Raw genomic sequence first — 12595 nt, forward strand, 5'->3', positions numbered from 1 at the left:
TTTTTTCATAATATTCTGTCATAATTCTCTTTATTTCTATCACGTCAGTTGTAATGTCACCTCTTTAATTTTTTATTTTGGTTATTGGCATCGTTTCTCTTTGTCACTATAGTGAAATGTTTGCCAATTTTATTGATGTTTTCAAAGAACCAACTTTTGGTTTTATTGATTTTTCTATTTTCAATTTCATTTATTTCTGCTGTGATCTTGGTTATTTCCTTTCTTCTGGTAGGTTTAGCTTAGTTTGTTCTTCTTTCTAGTTCCTGGAGTTGTCGAATTATGTCGAAAGATTTGAGATCTTTCTTTTTTTTTTTTTTTCATGTAGGCATTTGTTGCTGTAAGTTTTCCTCTGACTACTGCCTTCTCTGCATCCTGTAAGTTTTGGTATGTTGTGCTTCTGACTCTAAGACATTTTTGATTTCTTCCTTGACCCATTGGTGTACCATTTAATTTTCACATTTTTGTGTTTTTTCCTTTTTTTTTTTTTTTCTTTTTCTGTTACTGATTTCTAGTTTCACTCTACTGTGGTCAAAGAAAATACTTCATATGATTTGAATCTTTTAAAATTTATCAAGACTTGCTTTGTGACCCTACATGTAGTCTAACCTGGAGAATGATCCACGTGCACTGAAGTAAAATGTATACTGTATTGTCATTTGGTGGAGTGTTCAATATATGTCTAAAAAGTCTAGTTGGCTTATGTCATTCAAGTTCTGTTTCCTTGTTGATCTTTTTTTCTAGATGTTCTATCCAATATTGAAAGTGGTTTATTGAAATCTCTAACTATTATTGTAGTGCTATTTCTCCTTTCAATTCTATCATTGTTTGCTTTATACATTTAGGTGATTTGATGTGGGGTGCATATATATTTATGATGGTTAAATCTTTCTGATTATTTGACCCTTTTATCACTATATAATGTCCATCTTTATCTAACAGATTTTGTCTTAAAGTCTACTTTTTCTGATATTAAGATTGCCACCCCAACTCTCTTTTGCTTATCATTTGCATGGAGTATTTCTTTTACTTTCAACCTATTTGAGTCCTTGGGTCTAAGGTTTCTCTTCTATAAAAAGTAGAGAGTTGAATCATGTTTTTTTAATCCATTCTGCCACTCTCTTTTGATTGGAGCATTTAGTCCATTTACATTCACTTAATTATCTGCCATTTTGTTATTCACTTTGTCTTAAGCCTTCTTTGTCTTTTTGCTTTAATACTACGTGCTTTTGTGTTTTGTTGATTCATTTTAGTGAGCCATTTTGGTTTTCTTCTCTTTTTGTGTATGACTTTTAGATATTTTCTTAGTAGGTACCATGAATATTACTTATTTTTGCATTTATATCATCCTAGGGTAAGCTGACGATCTGTCTTTTAATTGGAGTCTTGTAGTCCAGTTACGTTTAATGTTAATTATTAATAGGGTTGGATGTAAGTCTTAACAGGTTGCTTGTTTTTGTCTCTATCTCGTTTTTGTTCCTTTTTTACTACCTTCTTTTGGTTTGAGAATATTTTAGTACTGTGTTTTGTTTAGTCTTTTGGATTTTTAGCTGTACCTCTTTTTATTTTTTAGTGATTGTTTACAGGTTACAATATTTTAGCTACTGAATTTGTCTTCTGTAACTTCACCTACACTTAAAAAAACTTGGAAATTAACTTTTAGACTTTGTTATGGGAGAGAAGCAGCGATTCGCTCATTGAAAATGTGTGGGCTGAGAACCATAAAGTCGCTCAAAGTATTTGCAGGAGTGTGAGGGACTTCCAGGAGCTTCTAGAGAGGGTGTTTCTGAATAGTTTGACAATTGGTAGAATTTAGTCTGGTCAGGACCTATTTGCTTTAACTTTTTGCATTATCAAAAGCACAGCTAAGGTGGAAATGAACCTCTTGTGGTTTTCATAATCTAGTGGTCAGAGTAAACTATCTGGGCCCATCATTTTTGTTCTCCACGAGAACTATGCTTAGGGGTTGGGAGATGAGTTTAGCACAAATTTTCTCCTAAGCATGCCTGAGATAAGCCGGCTCCATTCATCGTTTCAGGTGATGCGTTTCTTAACCGACTTAAGTCTTCGTTTTTGGGACTAGGTCAAGTCAGGTTTTCTTCTGCCATTCCCACAGGTCTGCGCACACGTTTGCTCATGTTTCAGAGTGGAGACAGGATTGTATAGATGTGATCACCGCAGGGGGCCATCGTGGTCATTCTCTCCTAGCTGGCTCTGGAGGCGTCTACGTGTACCCGGTACCTTACGGCGTTATCCTCAAGTCTACGGAGCGCAAGTGTGCGAGCCTCCTCCCTGGTGGTGGAGCCTGGACGGGCACGCCCTGGGTGTTTTCCCGAATGCCTTCTGCGGCTCATGCCACCTCCGCCCGGACTCCATGGACTCCTGGGGGTAGGGTGCGGACTCCCGCTTCTCTTGCGCGCCCAGAGTTGGGCACCGCCCGCAGCGGACGCCACGCCTGCCCAGCCCATCCCCCACGCGCAGAGCTGAGGCTGAGTAAGCTGTCAGGTGGCCCTTGGGGCTCTCTGCCCTGGAGAGCAGCTTCGGTGGCCCGCAAGGAGCGCGGCCAGGGCCGCTCGTACCCCTCCTTCCCGCCGACGCCGGCCAGATGTGCGAATCCAGGAAAGCAAGGGAGGAGGTTGCAGGAAGAGTTGGGCCAGGAGAGCTGGGGTGGGAGAGAGCCAGGCCTGAGGGGTGGGGCCGCGACCGGAGCGTGGGAGGGAGGAGCACCGGGAGGAAGAGGCCGAGCCGGGAGAGCCCCCGCCCCGGGAGGAAGGGGAGGAGGCCTGGCGCTTCCTGGCGCATTCCCGGCCTGCGCGAGTGAGTCAAGCAGGAAACTCCCAGTTCCCGCCCGGGACCCCCGAGCCACCGCGGACCCCCGAGCCGCCGCGGACACAGGTCAGGAATTTGCTGCCTCCGCCCCCGCCCCCGTCCCGTGGCCACCTGGGGGGCCGGGGACCCGGCAGGGCGGCGGCGATGACGGTTCGGAGCCTCGCGGGCCGGCCGGGACTTGGCCCTCCGCGTCTCGGCCTCTCCAGTGGGGCCACCCGAAACCATCCGGGACTCTTGACCCCCGGTTTTCCGGCCCCTGGATTCTGGGACCCGGGATCCCCGGTCTCCCAGACGCCGACACTGATACTCCAGACCCCCAGCCCCTGATCCTTGAACCCTGAACTCTCGACCCCCGACTCAGGACCCCGGGTCCTCAGATCCCGCGCGTGTGCTAGAGCTGCGATAGGGATGGAATTCGTTGGTGTTTTGCGTGTGATTGTTGGGAAGTAAGGAGCGGACAGCGTGGTAGTCTGGCACGGAGGTGAAACGATAAAACCTGAACCAGTTTTTGTTGCGTGTTCCCTCTGAGTGAAGGAGGAGATTCTCGGAAAGCGAAACCGTTCAGCAGAGTTTTGAAGAGAGGAATTTTGGGGTTTGTGAAGGAGCCGCGATGGTTACGTGGGTAGGATTATTTCGCACAGCCGTGATGAATTGTATGTTTTCAGCATACAATGCGTACACTTTATTTGCAGCGCATAGTGGATGTGAGGAAAGGGCTGGAAGAATAATTTGGAAGTGAGGTTTAAGCAGGGCATTTTAAACCGAGAAAGGCGTTCGTACGATGTCAGCTCTAGTGTTATGTGGAAACGATATAGATAAAGATGGTTTAGTAAACGCTGTATAAAACCTGTTGCCGTCGAGTTGATTCTGACTCATAGCGACCCTATAGGACAGGGTAGAACTGCCCCATAGGGTTTCCAGGGAGCGCCTGGTGGATTCGAACAGCCAACCTTTTGGTTAGGAGCCATAGCTGTTAACCACTACGCCACCAGGGTTTCCAAACTCTGTATCATTTGTGCTTATCTGGGCGACTAGGACTTGAATTTTCGTCTCTCGTAGTAGAGAGTACTCTGAGGATTTTTGCTGCCTCGCTTGCCCAGTGGTATTTCTTGGTCATTTTCTGATACGATTCTTTAACTGATTGTGATTGAAGCAGAAATGATACCCGGTACTGTAGTGCAGACTGCAGTACTTGACAAACTTCGGGCAGATTGGTGATTGTCCTAGAAAATCCTTACTCTGGGCTCGCCGGCTGGAGGCTGTGTCCTCAAAGGCTGTGCGCCCTTGTGCCCTGAACTTGTGCTCGTTAGGAGTCTGCACGGCTGTCCCTTACCCCTGCAGTTCGCTAATGCTTTTCCATGTAAACCATACCTCTCAATAAACGTGTGCCCTGGACAGTTGTAAATTTGTAGGAAGATATTCAATAGGAAGATCGTGTTAACGCTCTAAGAGTCCCTGCCACCTGTTTCCCTCCGCGGCATCGTCACCAGGATAGAGTCAAACGCGGAACAGTGGTGGAAAACATTTCCTGTGTTTAATACACGTTTGGGTGCTGATCAGTCGCTCAAAGAAATTTTATCCCCAGAGGTTTTGTTTGCTTTTTTAATACGTGTTTATTTAAATTTATTTAAAAATTTATACATAATAAAATTCAGTTTTTGGTCTACAGTTCAGTGAGTTTTGACAAATGCAGAGATGTGTGACTGCCACCACGATAAGGTACAGAGCAGCTCCATCACTCCCAAAATTCCCTTGTGCTATCCCATTTATAGTCAATCCTTCCCCACCCTCAGACTCTGGCAACCACTGTCCCTATAGTTTTGCTTTTTCCAGAATGTCCTATAAAAGGAATCATACAGTATGTGGTCTTATTGAGTTTGGTTTATTTCACATAGCATAATGCATTTGAGATTTATCCATACTCTTATTTGTCCCTTAGGAGTAAAGATATAAGGGCTGAAAAGTGTAGCTCTAGGATACAACCTGAAAGAAATTAGATATTATTTTTAGGAGATGAAAAAAATTACAAAACTCCAGCTCATTTAAAGAAAAAATTAAACAGTACAGAACTACATATACGAAAAAGTGAAATTCCCTCAATACTTTGATAGTAGTGTATAGCCTTTTCTGTTCATACACGTAGTTTAAAAAAAAAAAAAGATTATATTGCATATATTACCATACTTTTTCATTTAAGGATCTTGGGTCACTGAAAGATATTAGAAATGTTTACATGTTGGTTTATATGTTGGTTTTATATATACACAGATTTCTTTCATTTTTTTAAATGACTATGTATTATCCCATAGTATGAATATATCATAATTTATGTAATTAGCCTCTTGTTAAATTGACATTATTGTTATCTCCTGTTTTTCACCATTATAGTCAATACTTGTGCCTGTATCTTTGGACGTATATTCAAGTTTATCATTCTGGAAGTGAAATTGGGTTCAAATAATAGCTGACATTTCTTGACTACTTATTTTGTTCCAGGCATCTTTCTAAGTCAGTTACTTCTTTTTCTAATGGTCCAATCAGAAGCAAACCCATTGCCACTGAGTCAGTTCCAACTCGTAACGACCCTATAGGACAGAGTAGAACTGCCCCATAAGGTTTCCAAGGCTGTATCTTTACTGAAGCATTTTGCCACATCTTTCTCCCAAGGAGCGTCTGGCGGGTTCGAACTATTGACTTTTCGCTTAGCAGCTGAGTGCTTTAACCACTGCGCCACCAGGTTCCAGGTGATGAATATTTAAGGCCTTGTGGACCATACAGTCTGTCTCACAACTATTCCACTTTGCCCTTGTAGTGTCAAAGCAGCTATAGACAGTATGTAATGAATGGGTATGGCTGTTTTCCAATTAACCTTTATTTACAAAAACAGGCAGCAGGCTGTAGTTTGCTGACTATTCTCACAATCCTCAAAGGTAGGTGCAGTCATTCCCATTTTGTGGATGAGGAAACTGACATAGAGTGATGACTTATGTGTTGTCCAAGGCTATGTGCCTGGTAAGTAGCAGAGCCAGACTTTGGATCCAACCATGTGACTTGGGCACTCCACTCATGAGGACAAGTTTAAAAAATAGAAGGAAGCTGCTAGATACCTTCAAGAAAATGCTAGGCCCTGAGACCTGACCTTCACATACCTACTGAATAACCTGTGATTCTTTGAAAGTGACATACTTGCTCAGGTACACTCCAGGAGTACTTTCCTTCCTCCTCCTGACTCCCCAGGTGGGCTCCTGTTCTCTCAGTCTGTCTGATGTATGTGTTCTGTCTGTATCCTGCCTTTTGATCTGTGTTTCACTAGCATGGGCTTACAGAGGCCATGTCAGTGACTTGGCTGCCCAGTTGGTCAGTGAAGAGGAAGGACAGAAACTTCTCTAGCGGGTGACTTCTGGTTGACATCTGCTTCAACAGTGATCCGTTGAGCCTAGGTGGGCCAGTTGCGTTGCCTACCACAGCCCATATTCTTTCTTCCACAACGTGGAGGAAGTACCTATTAGATTGTTATGAAGATCAAATTAGACCATATGGGAAATGTGCTGTATAAGGGTAAGTTACTATTATTGTTATGTTGTATTAAATCTTCTATATTTGAAAAACATTTTGTAGTGTGAAGCTTTAAGTAACTAAATATACAGTGATTTTTAATGGATTTACTGAGTTGTCCAATCATCATCATACTCTAGTTTAGAACATTTAGAACTTTTTCATCACCCCAATAAGATCCTTCATGACCATTTACAGTTAATCCTCATTCATAACTCCTACCCTGAGTGATCACAGTCTGCTTTCTGTCTGTATAGATTTGCCTTTTCTGGACATTTAATTAAGGGCTTCTTAATGCGTGGCTTCTTTTACTTAACCTAATGTTTTTGAAGTTCATTCATGTTATAGCATGTATCAGTATTTCTTTTCTTATTGCCTGTTAGCAGTTCTTTGCGGCTGCCCTCTGCTCCCCGAGGCAGAGTCCCTCAAGGCAGAGCACCGTTTTTCTGGTTGTCTTTCTTACTGTTTTTGTAGGGATGGTGGGAACAATGATCAGAATCCTCCTGGATGCAGATTCTTATTTCAGATATTTTCAGGATGGTGTTGATTTTTCATTGTCTTTTGGTTGGCTGATGCTGCTGTTACTCATGTTCTCCTACATCTGCAGTGTTTTGGAGGAATCTTTGTAAGGGCTAGTTTAAAACTCAGGTTATCATTCCTTGATCCACTGGGCTGGGCCTCCAATGATGGAGGGGAGCCCTTTAGACTCCTGTGCCTCCTTCAGGACATTGCAGGAGGAGACTGGTGTATTAACTATTAGGAAAACTTAATTTTTTGTCTTTGTTAGGTAAAAATACAGATCAGTATTTTCTTCTTTATTTCAAGGGATTATATGATATATCCCACTTTAGAGACCACTGGTCTGAAACAGGTTCTCAAGGCCTGAGATTCCTGCCTCAGAATCAGGAGTGTGTGTACCTGTCTACAAGGGTAAGGGCATTAAAAATTCAGGTCCTGCCCACTCCAGCCCTGCTGAATTGGGATTTTGGCTGGGAATGAGAGTTGACAATCTTTCCTTTTCACTACTCCTCCCTGGTGATTTTTTTCTGCAGTGTTTATTCACAGCCAGCTTGTACCCCAGCTCCCTGGGGACTCATAAATCAGAATCTGGGAGTACTGAGTGGAGTGGTATTTATATCAGTCCACATCAGTCTGGCCATCCTCCTAGGAGTAGCTTTGGGAAGATTGGCCTGAGGAGACCTGGGTTTCTGATGGGGGCCTTAGCACTGGGCAGGACCCTTCTGAGTTCTCTGCAACTCTCAGATTTTACAGTTTCATAATTTATTATATTTTTGTTGTCATTGAAAATATGTATACATATGGTTCTCTTAATAATGTTGGAGTCCCAAGGTGGTGAAATCAGTTAAGTGCTGGACTGCTAATTGAAAGTTTGGCAGTTCAGGTCTAACCGCAGGTGCCTTGGAAGAAAGGTCTGGCGATCTGCTTTCAAAAGGTCACAGCCTTGAAAACCGTATGGAGCATAGCCCTACTCCGTACACATGGGGTTGCCATGAGTTGGAATGGACTCGACAGCAGCTGTTGTTGTTTTTTTTTCTTCTAGTAATGTAGCAAAAGTCAATAATGACCTTATCAGCCTTGTAAAATAGGTTGAAAACATTTCTTTGCAAAAAATTCTTACCTCTTGAAAGCTTTTTAATTACCAGAGGAGGGAAATATAGGTGGTTGAAACTGTCCAGGAAGGACTTTAAGAATTCTAAATAAGTGTGAGCCATCTGCTTGCCGACTGCCCTTGGCGTTGGTGCCCCTGCTTCATCCAGCATGACATGACATGATGGTAATGTGGCATTTAAATTCAGTGTGAGAGCTGATTTTTTTTTTTATTGTTGTGCTTTAAGTGAAAGTTTACAATTCAAGTTAGTCTCTCATACAAAAGTTTATACAGACATTGTTATATGACCCTAGTTGCTCTCCTTATCCTGTGACAGTACACACCTTCTTTCCTCTGTGGATTTCCTGTGTCCATTCAACCATGAGAGCTGAATTCTAATAATACGTGTATACATACACACATATATAGAGAAAATTACAAAATAAACAAAATTTCAAAATATACATAAGTATAGCCAGTGGTGTAGTACACCGTTGTTTTAGTCATCTGGTGCTGCTATAACAGAAATACCACAAGTGGATGGCTTTAATAAAGAAATTTATTCTCTCACAGTCTAGTAGGCTGTAAGTCCGAATTCAGGCTGCCAGCTCCAGGGGAAGGCTTTCTCTGTCAGCTCTGGATGTAGGTCCTTGTCATCAATCTTCCCCTGGTCTAGGAGCTTCTCTGCGCAGGAACCTCAGGTCCACAGGACACACTCTCCTCCCACTGCTGCTTTCTTGGTGATATGAGGTCCCCCCTCTCTCTGCTTGCTTCTGTCTCTTACATCTCAACAGAGAATTGGCTTAAGACACTATCTGATCTTGTAGATCTCATCAATATAACTGCTGCTGTCCATCTTATTACATCATAGTGTTAAGGTTTACAATATATAGGGAAATCATATCAGATGACAAAATGGTAGACAATCATACAATACTGGGAATCATAACCTAGCCAAGTCGACAGATATTTTTTGGGGACGCAATTCAACTACCCTTTGGCCCCCAGAAATTCATGTCCTTGCCACACGTAAAACACATTCACCCTGTCGTATCATAGCAAAAGTCTTTAAATCAACTCCAAGTCCAAAATCCAAAAGTTCCTCTTCGTCTGTGAAACCTAGAGACAAGTTATCGGCTTCCAAAGGTACAATGGCAGAAGAGGCACAAGCTAGACATTTCCATTACAAATGGGAGAAAATGGAGGGAAAGAAGGCATAACAGGCACCAGGCAAGTTAGCAGAACATGTTACATTACAAGCCCTCAAGGCTTGAAAATAATCCTTCTGTTCTCTGAGGCCTTGACACAATAGCCCTACCCTCCACACTCTAGGTATTGGCCACACTCTCCAGATTCTGAGTGGAGGCCCCTCGGCCCTGGGCTTCATTTCTGCCTTCCAGGCAACTCTTCTCCCTCGGCTTTAGGCGAACCATTCTCCTAGTCCATCTGCATGGCGACTCCACCCATAGAAACACCAGAGGCCATTGCTCCACCCTTTGAAACGGGAGAGGTCCTGGCCATACCTGTTGAGACTGAGAGCTTGGCTTCTTGTGTTCTTTGTGTCTTCAGCTTCTGCTTCCTGGTTTCTCGGCCTCTTGGCTCCTTGGGCCTCGTGCCTGCACCTGCCCTGCTGGGGCAAGTGTTCCAAAGCTCTGTAGCTCAACCGATAAGTGCCTAGAGGCACCTCACTCTGCCAGGAAGCCTCCTGCGCACAGGCAGTCAGTGCTCTCGCTCCATGGTTCGGCTCCAGCGCCATCTTGCATTGGTCTGCTGGTTCTCTGCCGCTGCTGGTTCTCTGCTGCTTCCGGTTCTCTGCTGCTGCTGGTCCTCTGCCGCTGCCACTCCTGTATCCATTCACAGTTTCAAAACTGCTTCCACATTTTAGGTATCTGTTAGAGCAGCACCCCACTCCTGGTACCAAATTCTGTCTTAGTCATCTAGTGCCGCTATAACAGAAATACCACAAGTGGATGGCTTTAACAAGGAGAAATTTATTTTCTCACAGTCTGTTAGGCTACAAGTCCAAATTCAGGTTGCCAGCTCCAGGGGAAGGCTTTCTTTGTCAGCTGCGGATGTAGGTCCTTGTCATCAGTCTTCCCCTGGTCTAGGAGCTGCTGTGCACAGGTACCTCAGGTCCAAAGGACGTGCTCTGCTCCCGGTGCTGCTTTCTTGGTGGTATGAGGTCCCCCTGTCTTTCTGCTTGCTTCTCTCTCTCTTATCTCGAAAGAGATTGGCTTAAGATACTATCTGATCTTGTAGATCTCATTAATATAACTGCTGCTAATCCATTTATTACATCATGGTGATAGGATTTATAACACATAGGAAAATCACATCAGATGACAAAATGGTAGACGATCATACAATACTGGGAATCATGACCTAGCCCAAGTTGACAGATATTTTTTGGGGACACAGTTCAATCCATGGCAGCCATCGACAGTGATCATCTTTCAGCTATAACCCTTTCCCTACACCAGATGATTTTGAAACAAATAACCAGATACAGCATTTCATTCCATTCATAAATACTTCAGTTTATATCTCTAGAAGATCAGAGTTCTTTTTTTCCCCTAAATTTTATTTATTTTGTTGTTGTTGAGCCTGTACACAGGAAAACATACACCAGTTCAACAATTTCTTCATGTACAGTTTAGTGACATTGGGTTACATTCTTCGAGTTGTATAACTGTCTTAGTCATCTAATGCTGCTATAACAGAAATACCACAAGTGGATGCTTTAACAAAGAGAAGTTTATTCTCTCACAGTCTAGTAGACTACAAGTTCAAATTCAGGGCGTCAGCTCCAGGGGAAGGCTTTCTCTCTCTGTCAGCTCTGGAGGAAGGTTCTTGTGGTGCATCAGTCTTCCCTTGGTCTGGGAGCATCTCTGCGCAGGAACCTCAGGTCCAAAGGACGCGCTCTGCTCCTGGCACTGCTTTCTTGGTGATACGAGGTTCCCCTGTGTCTTTGCTCACTTCTCTCTTTTATATTGCAGAAGAGATTGGCTTAAGACACTGTCTAATCTTGTCGACCTCATCAGTATAACTGCCACTAATCCATCTTATTACATCATAGTGATAGAGTTTACAGCACATAAGGAAATCACATCAGATTACAAAATGGTACAGAATCATGACCCGGCCAAATTGATACACACATTTTTGAGGGGACATTATTCAATCCATGACAATAACGGTTCTCACCCTCCTTTTCTGAGTTGTTCCTCCCTCAGTAACATAAACTTACAGCCTCCTAAAGTTCCTATCTAATCTTTTGAGTTGCTGTTGTCACTTTGATCCCATATAGATAGTTCTTAAAAGAGCATAACGCTCAAGGCAGACATTTTTTACTACTTAAACTATGGTTTGGTTTTAAGATGACTTCAGGGGATATTTTTAGTTTAAGGTTTAAAGATTATCTCAGGGCAGTAGTTTCAGGGGTTCTTCCAATCTTCATGGCTTCAGGAAGTCTGGAGTCCATGAGAATTTGAAATTCCATTCTGCATTTTCTCACTTTTGATCAGGATTCTTCTATGGAATCTATTTTTTTTTTCTTTTTTTTTATTGAGCTTTAGGTCTAAATTTACAGCTCAAGTTAATTTCTCATACAAAAGTTTATACACATACACATATTGTTATGTGACACTAGTTGCAATCCCTATAATGTGACAGCACACTCCCCCTTTCCACCCCAGGTTTCCCTTGTCCATTCAACCAGCTTCTGTCCCTTCCTGCCTTCTCATCCTGCCTCTGGACAGGAGCCGCCCGCTTAGTCTCGTATATCTGCTTGAACTAAGAAGCACACTTTTCCTGAGCATTATTTTATGTTTTATAGTCCAGTCTAATCTTTATCTGAAGAGTGGGCTTCGGGAATGGATTCAGTTCTGGATTAACAGCGCATCTGGGGGCCACGGCTTAGAGGGTTCCTCCAGTCTCGGTAAAACCATTAAGTCTGGTCTTTTTATGTGAATATGAGTTTTGTACCACACTTTTCTCCTGCTCCATCAGGGACTCTCTCGCGTTCCTTGTCAGGGTGGTCATTGGTGGTAGCTGGGCACTATCTAGTTCTTCTAGTCTCAGGCTGATGGAGTCTCTGGTTTATGTGGCCCTTTTGTCTCTTGGGATAATATTTTCCTTGTGTCTTTGGTGTTCTTCATTCTCCTTTGCTCCAGGCGGGTTGGGACCAACTGATGCATCTTAGATGGCGGCTCGCAAGCTTTTAAGACCCCAGATCCCACTCACAAAAGTGGGATGCAGAACGTTTTCTTAATAAACTTCGTTATGCCAGTTGACCTAGATGTCCCCCGAAACCATGTTCCTCGGACCCCAGCCCCTCCTACTCTGTCCCTTGAAGTGTTTGGTTGTGTTCAGGAAAGTTCTTAGTTTTGGTTTAGTTCAGTTGTGCTGATTTCCCCTGTATTGTGTGTTGTCCTTCCCTTCACCTAAGATAATTCTTGTCCACTATCTAGTTAGTGAATACCCTCTCCCTCTCTCCCTACCCTCGTAACCATCAAAGAATGTTTTTTTCTATGTTTAAACCTTTTCTTGAGTTCTTATAATAGTGGTCTCATACAATATTTGTCCTTTTGTGACTAATTTTACTCA

At 43.1% G+C, this 12595-nt stretch overlaps 1 protein-coding gene across 1 annotated transcript in view; it reads left to right on the forward strand.

Annotated features, from left to right (window-relative positions):
* Window positions 1–2805: 2805 nt before the first annotated feature.
* Window positions 2806–12595, forward strand: part of CYFIP1 (cytoplasmic FMR1 interacting protein 1) — a 181397-nt gene continuing 171607 nt past the window's right edge. The window contains 1 exon segment of the mRNA XM_023727827.1: window positions 2806–2892. The gene's annotated coding sequence lies outside the window, so the exon portion shown is untranslated.

This window comes from Trichechus manatus, unplaced genomic scaffold (genome assembly GCF_000243295.1).
Source record: "Trichechus manatus latirostris isolate Lorelei unplaced genomic scaffold, TriManLat1.0 scaffold00019, whole genome shotgun sequence".
NCBI lineage: Eukaryota > Metazoa > Chordata > Mammalia > Sirenia > Trichechidae > Trichechus > Trichechus manatus.